Genomic DNA, 21,767 nt, shown 5'->3' on the forward strand with positions numbered 1-21,767 from the left:
AATCAAACCAAAACTTGGTTTTTAGTCTCTCATTTCGCAAACGGTCATTCCCTGGTCATCTTTTTCATATTCTTGAAAGCATAACTATGTCACCCGAAAAGTGTTAAAATACTTATCCTCAAATCCTTCCTCCAATTTTACGTTACCATTTATCTTTCCAGTGACCTTATTAATTGCCTCCTCAATGTAGATGTTTAATGTGAAGGCCGACTGTGAGTATAATTTATATACTCATATATTTATTTTCCTATTCCTGTGCCGCATGAATGGAGGCATGCGGGATCGAAAACAGTTAAATGCAGTTTGTGTTGGGTTCTTAACTTTGTCTATCAGGTGTCCTGATAGACGAAGTTGGGAAAAGCAGTGATATTCAGGTCGGGTTCATTCAAAACCCCACCGTCAATGATAGAATACCAATAATTATTATTGTCGTATTCTCCCGTCCATTAAATATCTATTTCATTAACTTTGACTAATTATTATGTACATGAACCCCATATAGAATGTAACCATGCCTGTTGATAACATTTTAATGATCAACGACGGAATCATATTACCCCCTGATAAATTTCACAACCTTGTCAAAACTACAAGAGAACTGCTGTCATAAACACCCACTCTTATACAACAAATAAAGGATATATATGAGCTTCTGTGGAAATGTCCATGGGCTATATGCTAGAAAAATCTTGTATGAATATATGAATATTTTAACTATTGTATGATATACAGCGTACATGGGTAAAGAAAAAATTGCATTATTTCTCTGTGTGATTGTTTGTATTTGGAAAAAATCATTGAGGATACTCACCTTAGCATGAAATCATTTACGACAAGGTTTCCATTTGCTACATCATCTACAGTAATTGAAATGAATGAACTAATCCTGGTGAAATTACCGAAGTGGAATTATAAGTTGAAAATCAACTGGTGAGAAAATATTGTAAGCACTGCGTATTTGCAAAGGAGCTCGTGGCCATTCAATTTTCTTTTCCAGTGAAACATTTCTTTTTTCGCTTTCCCGAAATCGTTTTACAAAATCCATCACGAACCATTTTGACCATTTATCCGCCCATTTCTCCTTCATTTACCCGGAGAATGTCTTCTGCCTCGCAGGAGAGAGGCGGGGGAAAAGGTTGGCTAGAGGGATATCCCTTGCTCCCAACTCTTTAAGGGGAAGAAGGGGCTAAAGTGTGGAACGAGGAGTATATAAGAATGTCCCCTTTGCTCTTAGGATCGGGGGAAAGCGGGGAAATACCCTGAGGCAAAACCCCTTTCCCCGGCCAGCTCCGTAAGATAAGAGGATTAGCAAGAAGGTTGTTTTCGGAAAGGGGCGTGTTGTTCAAACTCCTCTCTCTTTAGCCACCCCTCCGCTTGCTCCCTCCCTCCCAGCCTTCCGGAGCGAGGTTAGGTGAAAGCGGAGTTTCAGAGAATAGGAGGGAGGTTGAAGTGTAAGTGGGGAGGTATGGTGACCCTTTCATTAATCGAAAAATATCCATTTTCGGTACTACCGTTTGTGTTACTATTTATATTTTACAACCGTGCTATATGCCATTATATAATTTCACTACTTGCGAAGGTACGCGAGCCGTGCTCACAAAATAATTTCTGGATTTGTAGTAACGGCCTAATTAAATGCTATGAAAGCACCAGAGCCGCTATCATAAGTATTTTATTATGGATTACAAAAGACTTCTTATAATTTACATTGTTGGCTCAAAAATTGAAAAACTATAGAGTAAAAGTGATATCTAAAAACTTTGCCAGAAACCATTTTTAATAATTTATGCGGCTAAAATCACTTCTGAGATCCTAATTTATCTAAAAAAATAAAACTAATTTCAAATTACCTGAAAAAATTTGTACCTGAATATCTAAATCTGAAAAAAATCTGAACATATTATAAAAAAATTAATTATTGTTAAACTCGATTGAGCAGCCAGCGGATCAACGCAACTGATCGGTTCTATAATGGTTGTAATGAATTTAGTGTAATGATGTAGGATTCTGTGAACTTATAATTAAAGGGCCTGTGTTTGCAATAGAAATTAATAATAATTTCGGCGGCCACTTACATTAACATAAGTCATTGCAACTATTTTCTCTAATATTGAAGGTCAAACTTAAAACTACCCGCTTGGATGGAACACTTTGATTTTGTTTCTTCATTATTTTGGAATTATGGCATTTCATTAATGCCTTGTGATAAAAAATTGAAACGAAATATTATCTTTTGAATAATTATAGTTGAAATCGAATTTTTTAGTACTGTATACCGGATTAGAGTAGATTTTTGATGACCCTTGGGGATACATATTAATGTACTTTAAGTCCTAAACGGCTCGGTAAATAATGTGCTTAAACCTCACACTACTTATATCATTAGCGCATTATATAACTCTCCATATTTTATAATTCCCTTAATTCTATCCATAATGTCTGTTCTTTTCCTCCATCAACCCCTATATGCGAGCATTCTGCCCTCTATCACCATCTTTTGCACTCCACGAACTCTCTGAATCTCTAGCATCCGCATGTCCTACCTTCACGAAATTTCTACGAAAGCCTCCTTCATCCTCTCATACTAACTTCAACCTTAATTTGCCTTCACGTCCATTTTAATTTGTCCATTCTTCTCTAAAACCACATCACAAAGACCTCAACTCTATGATTATTTTCCTACCTCAACGATCAAGTTTCTGAACCAAATGCAAAACTACGCTTTATACAAGTCTTTTCTTTAAATATATACTTGAGGTACCTATTGTCAACACCTCTCGATTCTCTATCTAAAGTAATTCTCTTTACATTTCCTCTCCACTCTACCAACGCTCATCTGAACTAAAATTGGGTATCCTATCATCAAAAATGTATATAAATATTTACTCTAAAATATTGGAGTTATATTTATTTAAACTATGCAAAATATCGAACAAGTTTGAACCAATTATTTGATGCCATTCTTTGATATTATTTTTCGTATCCCCTAAGGGAATGCATTGTTTGAAAAGGTTTGGTCATTGCGTGCTAATTTCATTATTTCGCCCAAAACTATTTTAATTATTTTTCAAATTCTTATTATTATAGGCAATTCACCGATATTTTGAATTGACATAGACTGCTAAATAATTCTCCTGCCTATCCTTACAAAACACGGTCCAACATCCTACTCTAGAAGAAGCCCTTACACATCTCCGTGTACTTCCTTCCTCCCAATATCCCTATTTTGTACCTGCCTCCTCCTCGTTTGCATAGCATTCTCCCCTCTACCACACTCTTCAACATCCCGCTGCCAATAAATATGCTTGGCATTCTTTTTTCCTGTCTCCTTATGATATCTTCCAACAATCCCTTTTCTTCCCCCTTCACGTCTAGCACTTACTCAGTTTTTCTTTCCGTCCACTTCACCCTCTCCATTCTTCTCCAAACCCACGTTTCAAAACCCTCCATTCTACGTGTATCATCCTGCTTCTATGACCATGTTTCCGTGCCTTTCATAACTATGCTCCGCATCAATTTTTTAATGGGCTCTTTCTTATGATCCTTACTCAACGTCCCTGTCATCAATTTCCTCCTCCTTGTGAGAGCTTCTTTGCATAACGCAATTTTTCTCTTATGTCCCTACTACTTTGACTATTTTTGTCAAAGACACTTCCAAGATAAAAAACTTTCTCTTACTCTAGTTTCCCCCCCCCCTATTTTTATGTTAACCTTAGCCTTTATCTTCCTGGGAAATTAGATAACCTTCGTTTATTTTTCTTTATTCTAATTCCATATCTATCGCGCTGAATTTCTAATTCATTCATAACCCCTTGCAACCACTTGACTGATTGACAAACTAAAGCTTGGTCATCAGCAAACCTAACTGATTTTATGGATTCCCTGTCGACTTTAATTTAAATCACCGGTTCTTCCAATGCCTCTCTTATCATTTACTACACGTCCAGAAGGATTTTCTCCTGTATGCGTTGAACAGCAGAGGTGATAATGGAAAACCCTGCCGTATACCTCTTCCTAACACTGCCCATCCGTACTCTCAATCCCCCACTCGCACCTGAGCGGTCCGAGGCCTCCCCTTCCTGAACCTAAAACGATAATGCCCTAAGTAATCATTTGTCATGTATTGATGGTTTTGAGAACCAATTAAACCGAGTGCGAAATAAAACTTATTGTTCTTTATTCCTCGCATAGTGTAGCCTTTACCTTTATTGTAATAGGAACTAACACTCTTCTGGCAACATCTTCCGGCCCACTTTCTTTTTCATATATGCTACGAATCAGTCCAGAAAGACTCTTCCTCTCACATTTTCCTAAACCTTTAAGTAGTTGCGCAGTAATGTTGTCTACCCCAACGTAATTATTTTATTTCAATTCGCTTTATGTCCGTCCCTATTTCACAGTTTAGTAAACCTGGACATTATCTATCTGTATCTAAGTTATATGTTTTATGTATGCCTAACATTGCTGACCTAAGATCTTAACCATGCATATAGTTCTATATATTCCTTCCATCTCTCTTGATTTTTTTCTGCTTATACTAGTATTTTTCCCAACATCTCTGAGCGATTTTTTCCCCTTCTTAATTCCCGATAGTGTTTTAACCTTCTTTTATAGCGCTTCAACGCCGCCTTTTCTCTGCCCACTTTCCATAAATTCACATAACGTCTTCTATCACCCTTATTTTGCTCTATTTGTTACCCGTCTCAGTTTATTTTTTAACACTTTGTGCATCCTTATTCCTTACCCTGTGTTTATATTTTTCCAACTCCTCTCATCTTTCTTTTTTACCATCTCTTCCGTAATTCATGTTTTTCTCGTCATTTTCATATTAACAGTTCCTATAGTTCCTTTTACGGCTTTTGATATGTAATTCTTGATATATTCTCCTTTTTCCACGATAGGACTCAGCTCTGTTACCTATGTCATGATTTTCGCTGCAGCCTGATGCTCTTCCTTATTTGCCTATCCTATTAATGCTTCTACGTTCCATTTCCTAAATTGCCTCCCCTTCCTTATCATTTTGAATCGCATGCTACAGTTCATAACTACTAAATTGTGGTCACAGCCCACATCCAATCCCAGGAAACTGTGCGAATTGATTACGCTGTTCCTAGCCATTATATAATCTAACTGATACCTTTCTGTGTCACCTGGCATTTTCCACGTATGCCTGAACTGTGACCAATTGGAAGTAAAATGAGAAAATGCTAGGTAAGGTGTGAGAGGACAGGGTATTGTTGGGAGATATCATAAATAGAAAGGAAAATTGGATGCAAAATGTATTGGTTGGCTGTGGGGCTGAAGATTGGGAGTGTTGAAGACTTACAAAGAAGGAAGAATGTTAGGCAAACAAGGAAGGGAAAGGATGAGGATAGAGATATTGGACGGAATGAAGGGAGGAAGGAATTATACGAAGTTGAAGCGGGGCTTGTTGTGGCGTGGAATTTTGGGTTGTGCTTTATTAGAAGAGGCAAGAGAATTGTCGCTATACCGTTTGGTAGCTTTTGTCCATCCAAAACTAACCCTGACCGATAGTTTACCTGTACGGGTAATAATGATATTATGGTTCTTTATTGTAAGCGCTGGCCTCCACAACCGTCCTCTTTTACAATAATTTGTACACTTTATCCGAAAGTTAACATATTTATATCTTCCTGCGAAGATAGTTATCAACTCACAGTACGGAAAGGGTTTTTTAGTACGGAAAGCACAGTACGGAAAGGGTCCCTGTCAGTATATTAACAATTCTGTTTTAAAATTATTCTACATATTTACCAATAAAATGCAATGTGATTTTTGTAGTAATACAAATTGTTCTTGGTAGCATTTTAGATTTTAAATACTCATGTGTAGGATATCGGCGTATTTATCAAAACAGGCCATCAGGACCACCTCGTAAACCCTTAAGTACGCTTTCCATCAACACAACCTTCGTATACCATCATATTCCAATCGCTTTCCAAACTCTGGTTCTGCTGTCACCGGAATTCCCTTTAGCAGCAGGTCATGTGTTGGAGAGGGGATTCTATTTTTTCCATAGTTAAATGCTTATCCGTCTCAACACAAAACGGAGTTTCCGAATCCTCGGGTGGAATAAGGGAAGAGGAGGGAGCCCGAGCTCGATTGGGCGGAGTAGGATTGTGACGGTTAGGAGAATGGAGGAATGGGGAAGGAGAAATAAGAGAGAGAGTTGACGTAAGAGAAAGGGAGAAAACTTCTTATCTTCCAAACTACGCCACCTTCCCTCCACTAATACTAAAATCCTTAACATTTTTCCCTCCTCCCTCGCGAAGACTCGCGTCAATTGCTCATCGTCACCCCACAGGCTTCCTTAGCCTCCGCACCCACTCTAATAATTCTCTCTCTCCCTCCCTCGTCTCACCCCCTCACCTACCATGCCTCCCTCCGCCTTAACGGATTTCTCGGTTCATTTATTAATAGGCTTCCACTTCACCTCGCCATCCACCCCCTTACCCAATCAAAGCGTGGATTCTCCGTTGTTGCGGACCCTAGGGGTCCAGGGGGGTGGTTGGTTAGAGGTGGGGGTGAGAAGAAGGAAGAGGAATTCCATCTACCTCCGATATTTATAATTGAATGTTCGTCCGTGTCGAAAGAGAATGTCTTGCAGGGAGCTGGGGAGTCCCGGGGAGAGAATATTGATAGATGGTGCCGAAAGACCCCTCCCATTAGGGAAAAGAAATTCCCTGGGACGATTTCACGGGTGCAGGTTATATCCTTCACAGTACGTAGGTGGTTTTCCAGTTAGCAGGAGTCTCTTTTTAACGCTTGTGGGGCACTTCGGATGTAGCCAGATGTGGGGTTTCGGCGCGCCGAGTATAGGTGATTGCTTATGGTTGTTAAATATTTTTTCTTCCCTTGATTCATCGATTGAGTGGCTAAAAACTGAAAATTCCTGGAGATGTTCACAAAATTTGCAGGCAGTATGAAAAAATGGAATTATCTCGCCTATGATTTCATTTTGAGAAAGATGACCATTGCGCGAAATTGTCATTACTGCCACCGGTTCATTTTTAAATTACTGATAATTGCCCATAAAGTATTTTATTACTTGCAGATCTGTTAGATGTCGCCAGATAAGTTGCTAATCGTGATTTTTATTTTCGATGGTGATTCTTGATTACTCCCTTAATAAACCAAAAGTCAGAATAAATATGAAATAACATTTTTATTCGTGCATAACACAGCGTCGGCATGAGGGTTACTTCAGTGGATTCTATCCTGTAAGAGGAGGGCTTACAAATGTGGACCATTTAATGACTTGCCATTGCCTCAACAGTATATATATATATATATGAGCGTCCATGACTATTCATTAACATACTGTAGAATTATTAACGTGAGAGAAAATCACATAATAAATTTGAAAGTGCTCCACTCGGGCTGAATTCGAATGAAGTTTCGGATTCAGCATGCAAGAGACGAACAGAGAACATTATTTATATAGTATATATATAGAATATATTTCACGTTTAATTTCACATTGAAACGAAATGACTAACTCCTAAAAGGCTGATGCGACACGATTAATTCAAGTCACATATTTTGCACTACGACATTTGAATGAAAACCGTCGCGATTATAAAATAGGGATGTGTTGAACTCATCGAAAAGGTAGGAGATGGACTTATCACAAGTTGCAATATGGAATTTGCATTTGACAAAGTCGCTGTTTAATATAGTGTCAGTTGTGATACGCCTAATTGCTTACATCTGGATCGTAATAAATAAAAATGAATCATATTATCGCAATGACTTCGGAACCGAAGAAAAAGTTTATTTGCTGAATAAACTGGCCGGTATTCTGTAGCCGGTTAAAATAAAACTTTTCATCTTACTCAGCAACAAAACTAGCTTTCAAGAAAAGATTGAATGAAATATTTAGAGTATTCGGGATTTGACCTCGGAATACTTTTATCGTTTACTATTGAATCCTTCCCAATGCTCCCATTGCCTCCCATCTCCAGCCTCTGCCTCCCATAAGACACTTCCTTCATAAAATCTCAACGACAATGTTATCAAGCTGCTTCATTTGCAAAAAAGTATTTTTGCGTGTTTACAACCTCATATTCCCTTTAATAGTAGCCGTTAGAGATAAAATTTATATCAGAGTACATTAACATAAATAAGAAACGTGGAAAATAGTCGAGTAAAATACTTGAGTATTGAGTTAGAAGCATTCGATGGAATTTCGCTTGATCGTGATCACACAACGCTATTGATATTGCAATATTATTCTTTTAAAGAGTATAATCTCATGGATTTTAATTTAATAGAGAAAATCAATCCTACCACTTTTGGGTAGGACCCTGTATGTATTGGGTGAACTCTACCATCACCATAAACACACTAATCAACCCGAAGGTCGGTTTAGTAGGTCATGGTAGAGTTCACCCAGTACTAAGCCCTATACGGCGTGTGAAATTCACACATCAGGGTAGGGGGGCCAGTTCCTTTCCCTGTGCCGGTCATGGTTTCCCAGGAAAACTTGGTACCCGAAAAATCACTTTAGCTTGGGTGGAGCTGCAGGTGCCTTGCCCGGGAATCGAACCCGGGACCCTCCGTTCAGCAATCCCACGCTCTACCCACTGGACTACTGCGACCATATATAATATATATGTATATATTTTTTAAATATATATAGTATATTACATATAAACAATATATTATTAATATAATATTTCTATTATTTTTATATAATATATATATGTATAAAGATATAAGGAAAAGACATAGGAATACCCGCAGGAGGGGTGGAGAAGTCATAATCGAGCATGTCACAAGTGTCTCTTACCTGAATATTCCCACCAATATTTTCATCCCTTTTCGGATAAATCAGGTGGCTACCTTCCCTGCCCAGTGTACTTGCGTCTGATGTTCTATTTCTATAGAAAGACTTGAAATCTCATTGGGAAAGCACTATGTCAACAGTGCTTCCTTTATTTGGTGTTTCGGAAGCGCCAGTTGAACACCTGCAACGTGATACCTTCTTTAAAACTAATCTCCACGTGGTGGGGAGTCCACTCCGGTGCCCTATCCCCTCTCAAACAAGCAATGCCTCCTCCCGCGTCTCCAAAGGAAGGAGGAGGGATGGATTAGGGGGTGGAGAAGGCCTGCTGGGTTGATGGAAAGTGGGAGAGGACGATGGAATTTTAAGGCCCTCTCAGGGGTAACGCCGTCGGACTGGTTGCGGCGGCCAGGAAAAGCTTTTAGCGCTGGGCGGGAGCTCGGAGTACAGGGATATGGGGTGTAGCAGGGCTTTTTAGTTGGGGTGGATGGAGGAAAGAAGTGCGGTGGAAGAAGATGGGCAAGGAAGACGCAGTAAGAGGAACTCATCAGGGCGCTCAGGAGTGTGGTTGGGGAAAGAGTTGGGAACGGTTTTAAAATGGTACGTCGATTCTCATGTCGGAGTGCTCCCGGCAATATCATACGCCAGTGCGATGCTTTGAGCGAAACCTTTCCCGATTTTTAGAGCATCGAAAAAATTATTATCATCTTCCGGTCTTATGCAAAAGCGGTTTAAAAAGCAGAAAAGATAAAGCTGAAGTAGAACTTTTTTAGAGAAACTGTTTCTTTTGATTTCTCAGTCGTGTTGATTTATTACAGCATTATTGGTTACGCCGATTAGTACAATATTTGATCAGAAATTGACTCGGCCTGACATAACAGTTAAATGTCATTTGAAAGTTTAATTAATTCTGAGTTTTACAATTAGTGTTGTAGAAAAAAATCTTTATGGTTATTATATTTGATCAATGTTTTAATAAGTGCATCATCGCATTCATGGTAGACTGCTTGAAACTTGGAGATTAATATGACTTCCTCGGAATAACTCATGAAGTTCCGTCTTTTTAAAAATTTTTTGCGAAATGTTTGATCGAATGCCTTATGCCTCTCTTATGCTTTCGAATGAACAATCACAGCTACTCCTGCAATTCTGCCTCACTTTCTTCTGTTCCTATCCCTTCACACGCAAATTACCACAACCTTTCATTCGACTAGTGTTTCTCCCTTACCATCCTAGAATCCCTGCTAGATTTAGCCCACCAATATAGAGGCGCGAACTCGAGAATCCGCATGCATACTATTTTCCGATCTTTTGAAATTACCCCCCTTAACCACCGTCTTATATTCTTCTCCCAGAATTCCCTGCACCTTTCCCCTTTTTCCCCCCATACACCATGTTTCTCTCTGAAAATTTTGTCTTACTTGAAGAAGGCTTCGAAGAAGGCCGAAAGCTCAAAATATACATTGTAGTCGTGGTAGTCCAGGGGGTAGAGCTTTGGACTGCTGACAGGAGGGGCTCGGGTTCGATTCCCGGGCAATACACTGGGCACTGGGCACCTGCAGCTCCGCCCAAGCTATGTGATTTTTCAGATATCAGATCTTCTTGGAAAACAATAACTGGCACAGGGAAAGGAACTGGCCCCCGTACCCTGATGTGTGAATTTCACACGCCATCGGGCTTAGTACTGGGTGATGTCTACCATCACCTATCAAAGCGACCTTCGGGTTGATTACTGTGTTTATGGTTTATATATATATAACTGTTTTTACGATGTTTTGGCAAGTATTTCCTAGAAAACGTCAATATCTAGTGTAATTGATTATCTTTTTCCTCTAAAAACGATAGTTTAATTTTATCAATTTTCATAAACAACTATTGTATATTATATTTTATTATATATATTATAAAAGACCCGTTTTGATTGTGAGCAATTACAAGTTATTAAATTACCATCCAAAGACCTTATTTTTTCCTTGAGGAGATGGCATATATACCGACGGTAGTATTAGGAAAAATTATATCGTGTAATAATGCCCATCCAATGCATATATTGACATTATTTATGAATAAATTGAAAATGTCTGCGACGAAGTATTTTTCGTGAGTAATTTATGTATGATAACTTTTGCTAGAACTCCGTAATATATAGCGAAGAGTTGTTATCTTACGCTGCATTATAAGTATATACAAAATCAAAGCGAACATTGTATTTAACCATTTATAGAGCTACAAAGAGAGCCAATTGTTGTTAAATAAATTTGAAAGTGAACGCAAGGGATTTGATCAAACATTGTTGTAGCTAAAATATCTCAGCGAGAAAATTAGACGCTGGGATCTGCTAAAACCCCATGGCTTCGACGAGTGCGACTTCTAAATAGAAACAGATGTTTCAGAGGTTGTTCTCGGATCTCAGAAACCATGAAAATTTTCAAGACCCGCTGGCTATTCTGAAGGAATTGGCATAATTTGGAGGGAGTGACGGAGATCAAAAGCCCACACCACATGCGTGACCGCCGCATTCATGTCTCGATTAATTCGCCGAGATTGTGGCCGCGATTGAAATTATAACTTCGGTTCCTGCAGTGCAGGACCCTGAACTCTCCCTAGCAGGCAGCGCCGCCGGCATTCTGGCCAAATGCTGTGGAGACCCAAATCCCGACTGTTCGCAATCAAAGCCTCTGATGGTTTCGTGTGAGTTTCATAGTGCGTGTACGCACGTGCCTTCCCACTGTTTCCCCAGTTGGGAATATCTATCCTCCTACCGTTTTCTCTCTGTTATATCTTCGTATCGCACGCGCCAGTAGACCAAGTTCGCTCTGCGGTAGTGTCAAAAATAGTGGGCTAATTGGCTGGTGAATGTGGCGACACCATGACTTACAATCGGAAAATCTTAATTCCATTATCCAAACGGTAGTACTTCTTTTCCGTAGATGTACTGTTGGGGTTTTTACCTACGAGTTTGAAGTTGTTAATCAAAGGAAGAGTTTGATCTAGCTGTTGACTGTATTCAGTTCGCCTTATTCCTAGGATTATTGTCTTCATTATATTCCTCCATCATCTGTCATTTTTAGTTTTTATCCGATCTTCCCTTTTGCATTTTTCTGCTTTCTTTTAATCTTTATTATAATTTCCGGCAGCTTGTCTTCCTTTCAGTACGGTTAACTATATTAATTAAATATTTTAATATTGGAAAATGCCTGATCATTTTTGATTTTAAAACACCGGCTATCGAGACACGATTTTGAATTGTCGTGCATTTAAAACACTCCCTCGTTATCTATAGTAATTAACAAAAATATTATTTCTATATTGAGAAGGAAGGGTTTCAAAATATTTAGATGCTCAAGTTTACCATAATATTTTGTCACAGGAAGAAACTGTTAGATGAGAATCACCCCTTTAGTACATTCACCTGTTATATTTATGATTTTTTCTACATAGATGATTTTGGAACGGTGGGACAATTTAATAAAATAACCCTTTTACATATGTGTCATTTTTCATACATCCAATGGAATACAGTATGTGCGTTCTAATAGCCCGTATAAGATTGATATTAGCTTGGTTGGAGCAGAGACAGTTAATTGCTGCTAGCAGGCTCACCCACGTCAAATGGGAAGATGTGTAGTATCCGGACGAATAACAGTCCACGCATCGTCTGTTTGAATGTGAATTGGCGGAAGAGTCCTTTGTTGCCAATGTAGCGGCCATTTTAATGATGGTGTTACTTTAAAGACAAAATTGCAGAAGCCAATGAGAAATCACCCCATACTTTCTCCTCTGACATGAATACGGGGCGGTAACAAATAGATAATGAATCCTGGTATTGGTTTCGTCCTAGAAGTCCGGTTCAGGAGGATGGCAATTAACTTTTGTCTTTACCATATTGAATACGTGCACGCTCGAATTGATACTAGTTGAAAACATGGCAATGAAGAGAGATACTACCGTTTGTTTATGTTCATCGAATATTAGGGCGATACCAATGATAGGAAATTTATAAATCATAGAGATAAAAATATATAAAGAAGGCAATATCTCAGAGAGATCAATGAATAGGTATCAGGGACAACTGGAGTGGTAATATTATAGGTAGCTTAGTTAATAGCTGTGGGGAGGAGAGCCAACGTTAAGTAGTCGTGTTACTTAATGGTAAACTTTGTAGAATGGTCGTGAATACACGCAGAGTAGATGAGTTTTAGGGTTTCATTCCTGGAGTTAATAGCACTGGGAAACAATATAGTGTTATTCCAGGCGTTCATGCCGACGATTAGCCAATGATAAATAGGTGTATTTAATGATCAATTAGAAGATATTACTGCGGACTTCGGGGTAAATATAGTTGTTAAGAAATGTAAGTTAAAACTCAAATGGGGTAGAGTGTTGAAGTTAGAAATTTAATTGTGGTACGGGAATGTAAAAAGTAAAAGTTGGAACTTAAATGGAAATAAAATGGAAGTAGTCTCAAGTAACGCTAAATAACACTGTAAAGGAGCGAGACCTGTAGTGAAACAAGATGGTAGATTTTAAAAATTTGATAACTCTTCGGGAGATAACTTGATTTGAAATCTAGGAACTAATGGGAAATGTAACAAAATTAAATTTCGTATTTTACGTCACTAGAGTTATGTGGATACTTCATAATTATATTCCTAAAAATTATTTAATTATTCACCACTCTAGTTGATATAACTGTGAATTAAGAGTGAAAACTGGACTGACCGCAACGTCAATGAGTCTCTCTTCAATAATAGCAATGTGAATTTCAGCCTTATTAAAAACTATTCATTTGTTGTTGGTTTCCTTTCTTTGTTTTTTGAAATGTTCAATCGTTTAGGTTAACACGATTCAGAATAGACTTCCGTTTGTTTGTTTGACTAGTAGCCTAGTGACTGACGGATTTAACAGATAATTAATGTTCGGAATTATCTCCTACGATAAGATTAAACCTTGACATAGAATGTGGCGTGATCGGGAGAAAATTACATCCCGCCAAATGGTGCTTGCGTGGCATAGTCCAAAATATCGAGGATTAATTGAATAAGATTTCCCCTTGCATACAGCCATCCTCAAGCTTTTATTCTCACTGATTTGCATTTCAACTCAACATTTATGGCATTCATCCCCGTCAAATGCAGTTTGAATGCATTCTATTAAACTGGGGGAAATTAACATGCACGATTTATTCAATGTCCTAAATATATCATAATGACATCCGTATGCATTCAGCAATAGCATGACTAAAGAATCTAAATCTTATTAAAGAAGGACTGTTTAGTTATACGGAGTTACGTGCACTTGACTGAAAAGTGCCTAGTATGCAGCACCTATTTATTATTACATTCGTATGCGAAAAGTACATTCATCCTGAACTTTGGAAACGAATATTAAGAGTGAAAACCAACTGAATTAGAAAATCCCCTTTGAAGGTAAACAAAAGTATAAAAAATTGAATTAGCTAATAAAAAACTTAATGTGACGTATAGACACTCTCAAACTTGTATTTTAATGTTATGTACTGACATTAATGAAGAAAACCAAGAATTCACTATAATTTATTTGTATGCAAATTTCTCAAACGACTCTAACACTGAGCTCTTCTATTATTCATTTGACATGAATATAAAATACGTTTAAGTGTTCTTGAAAATTAATTTTCCTTTCTTTTGCCTGTCAATGTTAAAAGACCCAATTAATTATTCCAATCATCGCATAACTGTGGAAGATCGAGGTGAAGACTTATTGCCTATCAGATTTGTTTTTAAGATTCGGTTGAGAGCTGCGGTAGTTCATTACATTTTGTTTTCGTATGACAGGATATGACCCCTCATTATTTCTGCCACATGCCGCATTTATGTCTTATCTGTAGGACATGTAGCATAGTTTATAAGTGACTACAATATCGAATAAGTTAATATAGGCCTGTAGAGAAAAAAGTCATGCTGAAACAACCATATACGCAATAAATGGTGTGCAACTCGATCATTAATTCTCTCTGAGTTTGTGACGTTCCCACCAAGACAGCAATTGATGTTATGCAAAACAGGCTTGCTTCATGGCCGAGATATAAATTGACTCGTGTATATTTACACTATATAACAGATATTTAACTCAAGAATACATCATATATTTTTTTATTTTCATATATTTGATTTTATTTTTGCAAATACAGAGGAAATCAGTTGGTTGGAAAATCATTTCGGGTAGGTTCACTTTGCTTTTAAAGTCCTGAACCAAAATTTTATGCCAAATCGCCAAATTTGAGAAGGGGACGACAGAGCAATTATTTTAATCGGCTATCCTAGGGCAAGATCTTGCGAGCACTTCTACGTGTGGAAGAACGTTTGTGGAGATGCTTCGTACTCTTTGCCACCGGCTTCCGTAGTGTTATTTACTTTTGGGCCCGCTCCTTAACCGTTTCCGGGAGAGATTCAGCGAAGGAACGATTATGCGCATACACGCGTAAGCCGGGTAGGAACCACTCAAGGTTTTCCACGCGGCTCGAACAAAAAAAACTCTTCTCGCAAGACCCGAGGGTCGCGAGGAATCGAGTAAGATTCCGTGGTGCTGAGACGGTTGCGGGAGGGAGGTTCTCGAAAGAAGGGTGATGCAGGCAGTGGGTGTTCTTCTGGGAGGGTCTATGAAGGTGGGGGTGGTGGGTGACGGTTTTGGAATGGGGTAAGTTTTGCGTGGGAAAGGGTTTCGCTTCCTCAGTAATCGGCTTACGCAGCACAGAAAGTGGTCGCACTCATTCCGCCGAGTAACACTCAACACGCGTTGTACGTGGGAGGGTGGCGCCCCTCGCTTAGGCGACGGCGGTCGAATGACGTCCCCTTGCAAGTTGGCACCTCGTTTTCCATGCCTTCCTATCTCCTCTCCACTTTTCTCGTATTACTCAACCAATTTTATTTGACTCCACATGTGTTCTATTCGTTAATTTCAAGTCCTGACCACTAATATGCTCAACTCATCTAAGAGATGTGTTTTATTTCTATTTCGCGATATTTTTACATCAGTTACTTTTTGATGACATTGCTGGATCAAGCGTTTTATCATTTAGCTCTGTGCAACTGTCCCGTAAATGCATAAGTGGTAGCGGATAGTTTAGTAAGGATTTTGATGTGCTTAGAAAACATAATATTTTTTCATATTTTCCCGGAACTATAATATTTAATATTTATTATTTTTCTGGGAAATTGTCACCTAAGAACGAAATCGCAAATTTACAATATATTATTCCATGCATACCATTGCAGCGAATCCCATCTCTTGCAATGAATATGAAAAAAATGTATATAACTAATTTATTTGATGACTTTGCCGGGAAAAAATATTAATTTACTAATTTCCTTTAGAAAGGCAAATGATAAACATAAATTAATTTAGCCAATTAATGGAATAAATACGCAAAATGCCTAAAAATAACTTAATTTATGAGCTCTTTTGACGTAGATGAAAAAATCTAATTACTCATTTTATATATTAACGAAGGTAAATGAAAAATAATTATTAAATTATTGAAAGTTGATGTTTGTCTTCCGTTGCTGCGTAGGGTACACCAATGCTTTATAGCAACCACAGTGAATATTTTGGTACCAGTGATTCTATGATAGGAATAGTAGAAATAACTCAAGAAAATCTAATGCCTGGACAATAGTTAGGCGAAGGACGACTAACTAAAGTGTAATTTGGAGAAGCCGGCGTTAGAGTCGTCGACGTTCTGCACACAATGGCAGCCAGTGGGTACGTATTTCCGTCTTAAATTTTATCGTCGATTACCAAAGTTTTTATAGATTAGGGCGGATGTGATCTATTTTTATGACATTATACCAGGATACCTGTGGAGAAATCTAGCACAAGAATTGATTAGGTGTTTGGATTTTTTTATTGAGTTTCTCATTAGGGTTATTATAAATTGCAGAGTAGTAAATCACTCATCAGAAATATGACGCGAGTAAGTTTTTACGGGAATGTATTGGAAAATCATCTACTTAATTTAATATACCTTAATGTAGAGTTGACTATTTTTTGGTGCAGTGATATGCGATCTGTTTAGGAGAGAGTATGACTTTAAGCAACCCAAGATATCGAACGCCAGTGACGTACTTGATTCAATCTCTACCTATATGAAATATGAGTGTTTTGGAAAATATGCCACATTAAAACTTCTAGCTCGTACCTTAATTTTATTTCGAGTGTAAGCGCAGTATATGTTGGCGAATATTTCTTGATGACAAATTTTCCCAGTAAGCGGAGTCAGTTTGAAAGTATATAATATAAATTACATATGTTTTTGGCTCCTTTGAAATACACGACTAAATAGAAGAGTAGTTGAAAAGTAAGTGTGTAGAAAAATGTTGCGTTTATACGTGTATGTCCGTTCGGAAATTTTAAGAATGTCCTGTGAGGCGAAAGTGACCGATCGATACATATATTCTCTGGTCTTTTGTTATTTTCGTAGTTGCTCAGTCTACCCTCGATGCTTCTTACTGAATATGTAATATCATCACGATTACTGCTTAAAATTTTATATTTCATCAATAGCACATCTTAATCGCCATTTGCTCTGTACATAAGAGTTATGGGATTTTCAGATATGCTCTTATGGAGGGACGTTAAAGGAACAAGAAAGATAAACGAATTTTTGTAAACGGTACGTGTATTTTTTCTTCTTATGTCCTTGTTTAAAAAATCCTCATTTGTTTTGTTAGGTTTTAAAAAATATGACTGGTGAAAAAAGGAATTCAAATATGAAAGTCACTTCTGTGGCATACTTAGCGTAGGTAATAACGTTCACTCTAAATTATATAAATTACATATTGCCGTAAAATTACTAGTTTCTCTGATGTGAAACAACTTACTTGACTCGTAGCAAAGTACGAAGGGGGGCATTTGCATTGTCATTGCTCGAGGGAAAAATTTGCTATCACCGAGTGGCCATGTTCGATCAATTTAAGTATTTTAATTTGGCTTGCTGAACTTTGATTAAATTTCTTTTTGAGTGTGATATATCCCACGCTTTGCTTTATGTACTTTCTCCTTGGACGGAAACAGCCGTCATGACGACAGCTTTCGGGCTGAAATGTGAATTCAGTGGTAAATAATTTAAGGGAATGGTGCCCCGAGACGGTCTGTTTTGAACCCTCTTGTTGCGGCTGCATTAAGAATCCTTCCGAAGCCCAGTTCGTACCACTGAACTGGTTTTCTGTATCCGTTCCTGCGTCAGAGCCATCGCCATGTTCTTCTCTCGTCATCCCCTCCTTCCCTAATTCCCATCAGCACCTTAGGCTCTCGCCTTCACCTCCCTCCTAAGCCCCTCCACGCCCGTTCTGCGGATATCTTGTTGACCCGGCCCCGAAATTCCCACCTTCCCATCTTCTTTTTTTGCTCCATCCCGCGAAAATTTGCCGCAGGATCCCCTTCGGAACCCTCTCACGCCGGCTCCTTTAATAAGTTCCCTGTCACCGTAAGTTTTCCAGTGTTTAAAGGGGTGAGGGTGGATTGGTGTGAGGTCGAAAGGGAAGGGCTAAGGGGGGGCTCAGATCTGTTCTGCAAAGGGAACGAAGGGCGTTTGGCAACACGGTTGCAAAGAACGGGATGCTGTGACGATGAAAATGGGCTATGGAGAGGAGTGTGTGAGTATGTGTGCTGAGTTCTCATGTGACGAGTCGTCGGTGCTCTGAATACAACGCCCTCAACCTCACTTATCGTCGACATTCCCATTTCACTTCTCATGCTCCCTCGCAACCATGGCCGATGCAGGTTACGCAGCTTCCCCGGTGCAGATTTGTAAGCGTCGTGGCGACTCTATTGCTTCCCCTTCTCACGCGACTCAATTGGCATATGCTACAATCGCTACAATGACTTCTAATTCCGTTTTACACGATATTTGGTTGTACAATAGCATGGAGGTCATTAGATGGAAGTTAACCGAATGGCAATATACTTCACAAGCGGTAACGCATGGCGGTTCATAAAATTTCATGACGAAAATTACGATGGCAATTTTTATTTCTGATAGATTTATGCACATTAAAGTGCCTCATTTACTGCGGGAATGTCTGAAGATTTCCTACAAATTTCTGTCTATAGATGCAGTTTTATGTTTCGTACGTGTCTTTGTTGAATATTTTGTACGTTTGTCATTCTGTAAAATTGTATAGTTTAGCTGTTTTTTGAGTTCATGAAATCGGAGACAGCAGTTGCTGCCGCCCTATTGAAATCCTTGATAATTTCCCTGTTCTAACTAATTAAGCCGCGTGAAGGGGATAGGGTAAGGCCCCTAATTCTCCAAATTATTAGAAAACGAACATGTATGCATCGCTATGCTAAAAGCATTTTTACGTTTCAGAAATCCCGTCATCCTCATTGTCTCACTCCATAGCCTCTAACATTGTACAACAATCCATGTCGTAGGGGGAGAAGTAACCCAGTGAAGTGTGCTTTAATGTGTATCGCATTAATTGATCCACAGGCTTCTGTGAACATTTTGCTCTTAACCAATACAGCATCCCGCAAAATATATGTAATCATTTAACGATCTACAATCTAGAAAAAATAATATAAATAGATAAGTTATTTCAATCTACGTACCGAAGTAATCGTTTATATCGTGGTGACACCGTACATGGCGAATGGAGTAGGATAGGAAATAGATTTGTTTGCTAAATTATGAAAAGAGGGACGTTCTGATTCGAAAAGTTGCCATCGTTTATATATCAGTACAATAACCTTTATGTACATTCACATATATCGTCGGATACGCTTTTCTTCATAATTGTTTCTATCTTCCAGGAAAAATTGCAGTTGACACGGCTCCAATGCACAAGATAGGGGATATTTTATTTATAATTCAAATTTATTTCCACCGGATCTAACATATATTCACAAATAAATTAAAATAAAAGCAGTTTCTCGTGGTCCAAAAATTAACTCTGGAGTTTTTATTTATGTTTATGAATATTCACCACCAATTTAGGACTCATATCAAGGCAATTAATTTGTTATTACCTGCCCATTAATTATGTAATTTCGTGTAGTGCTTAATTTTGTTGATTAATTTTTAGCAAATTTAATTGAGTGAATATTTTGTTAATTATTGGATAATGTTTAATCTAGCTTGTTATATTGATACTTTTTATTATTTCCTTTCCTTATTATTTTAAATCCAAATACGTTAAAGTGACGCTTTAAAATAAATATCATGATTTGATTAAATTTTATGTCGGATAGTATCGTAAACAATCGGCATCCGAAAATAAAAATGAACCATTTTTTCCTCAATTTCACCATATTACCTTCATCATAAATGAAATATTCTTTTCAAGACGTGGAAAGCTATTTTGGTGTTTATATTTTCTATTGTGTTCTCAGTTGGCGAATTTTAAATGAAAACAGAAAGGACACTAATCCATAGGAAATTTATACTTATCTACAACCGGAAAGAATTTTTACCCAAAAAATGATTCTATTGTGGCTGGCAGTTTTACTGAGCGCATTGATTTACTGAGCGCGTTGTGGAAACAATTGTTAAATGACAGCTCACACTGCTAATGGTTCTGATGGTTTAAAGAGAATTTTTGCCTTTTTTAATATTAGAAAATGACCTACCCACCCTTCATAATCCTGTTTAGAAACACGAGGACGGAATCCAATCTATTAAATGAAAAATTTTGAACTTCTCTAGCCGGAAAATAAGTTGATACATATGTTTATGCGTAGGGCTTTTTATATGCAGGCCTGCCAGTAAACTTCATTCCTTTTTCTTCACCACGAAGTCTTTGGTTTGTTATATTATATACTTTAGAGTAGCTGTTTGTGTATCGTCCCACATTAATGACAAAATATATTAAATTAAATATTTTACGTGAGGGGAAGTTTGATAATATTATGTAAATAAATTTTTCTTCAGTAGTATATAATCAATGCTCAAAAGATATGGCCACATATTTGTAACCATGTAAACTTATGTAGTAAATACGTCCTGAGCTTAATATCTTGCCTTTGTTCATAGTAGCCATCACAATTTGTCATTTCACATACATAAAAAATCCAGCGTCACGGCATTTATTAAACATTATATTATACTTACTTATTCTAGCTTTCGACCGTAATATTAAAACCTTATTTCACACAATCTGTCTCGCGACCCTTCAGCATACTTAGGGTCATGGGTATTTATTTCCTCATAGCCTTCCAATTGTTTGCTATTCCTCTCCTTCACTTTCATAGGTAATATTTCGCTAGCCTGTGAAGGGAAAATTTTGCTTAGATTACTGAAGAGAAATGAAACCTTCGATAAACTAAATATTTACCCATTTTACGTTTGGGTTGACCATAGTAAAGTATACAAAAATAATATAGCTTAAAGCATTATGAAATTAGTGCTAACGATTTTTTCAGCTTTATTCGAGTACGAAGTAGAGAAAAATTTAGCTAAACTATTATACTAAACATTGTTTTTTGGTATTTCAGAGGATGCAGTATAATTATTTGCAACCTAAAAGTGACACGATGAAATGAATCTGCATGCATAGTGATGCATTGACAGAGGCAACATAGCGTCGACAAATTCGTATATTGGAAAAAAAACACCACCAAACTGTAAATTATGCAGCATCATTTTCATCTTGAATTAACGCCGATTTGCACTCGTCGACAGGTTTCTCGCATGGCACACTCTCTCGTGTTCACATTATAGCTGATTGCATGATACCTACTGCCCATAAAGTTCTCGAATTCGGAAATTCGGGATACTGTCAGAGAAACGTGAAATGGATCCCCGACGGTCGGAGGGGAGGTTGGTGGGGGGTAGGGGGTTGGTGGGGGGGGGGGGTAGAGGGGGCGATCGGCACGACTGTTCAGAAATCGGCCGCCCTGTCCCCCAAGGGATGCGTGCGTGTCTCTGCTACCGTATTTCTCTTGCACACGCTCCTGCGTGTGTGTGCGTGCGACCCGTATG

The sequence above is a fragment of the Hetaerina americana genome, unplaced genomic scaffold, assembly GCF_022747635.1.
Source record: "Hetaerina americana unplaced genomic scaffold, ioHetAmer1.1.p SCAF_9, whole genome shotgun sequence".
In the NCBI taxonomy this organism is placed as follows: domain Eukaryota; kingdom Metazoa; phylum Arthropoda; class Insecta; order Odonata; family Calopterygidae; genus Hetaerina; species Hetaerina americana.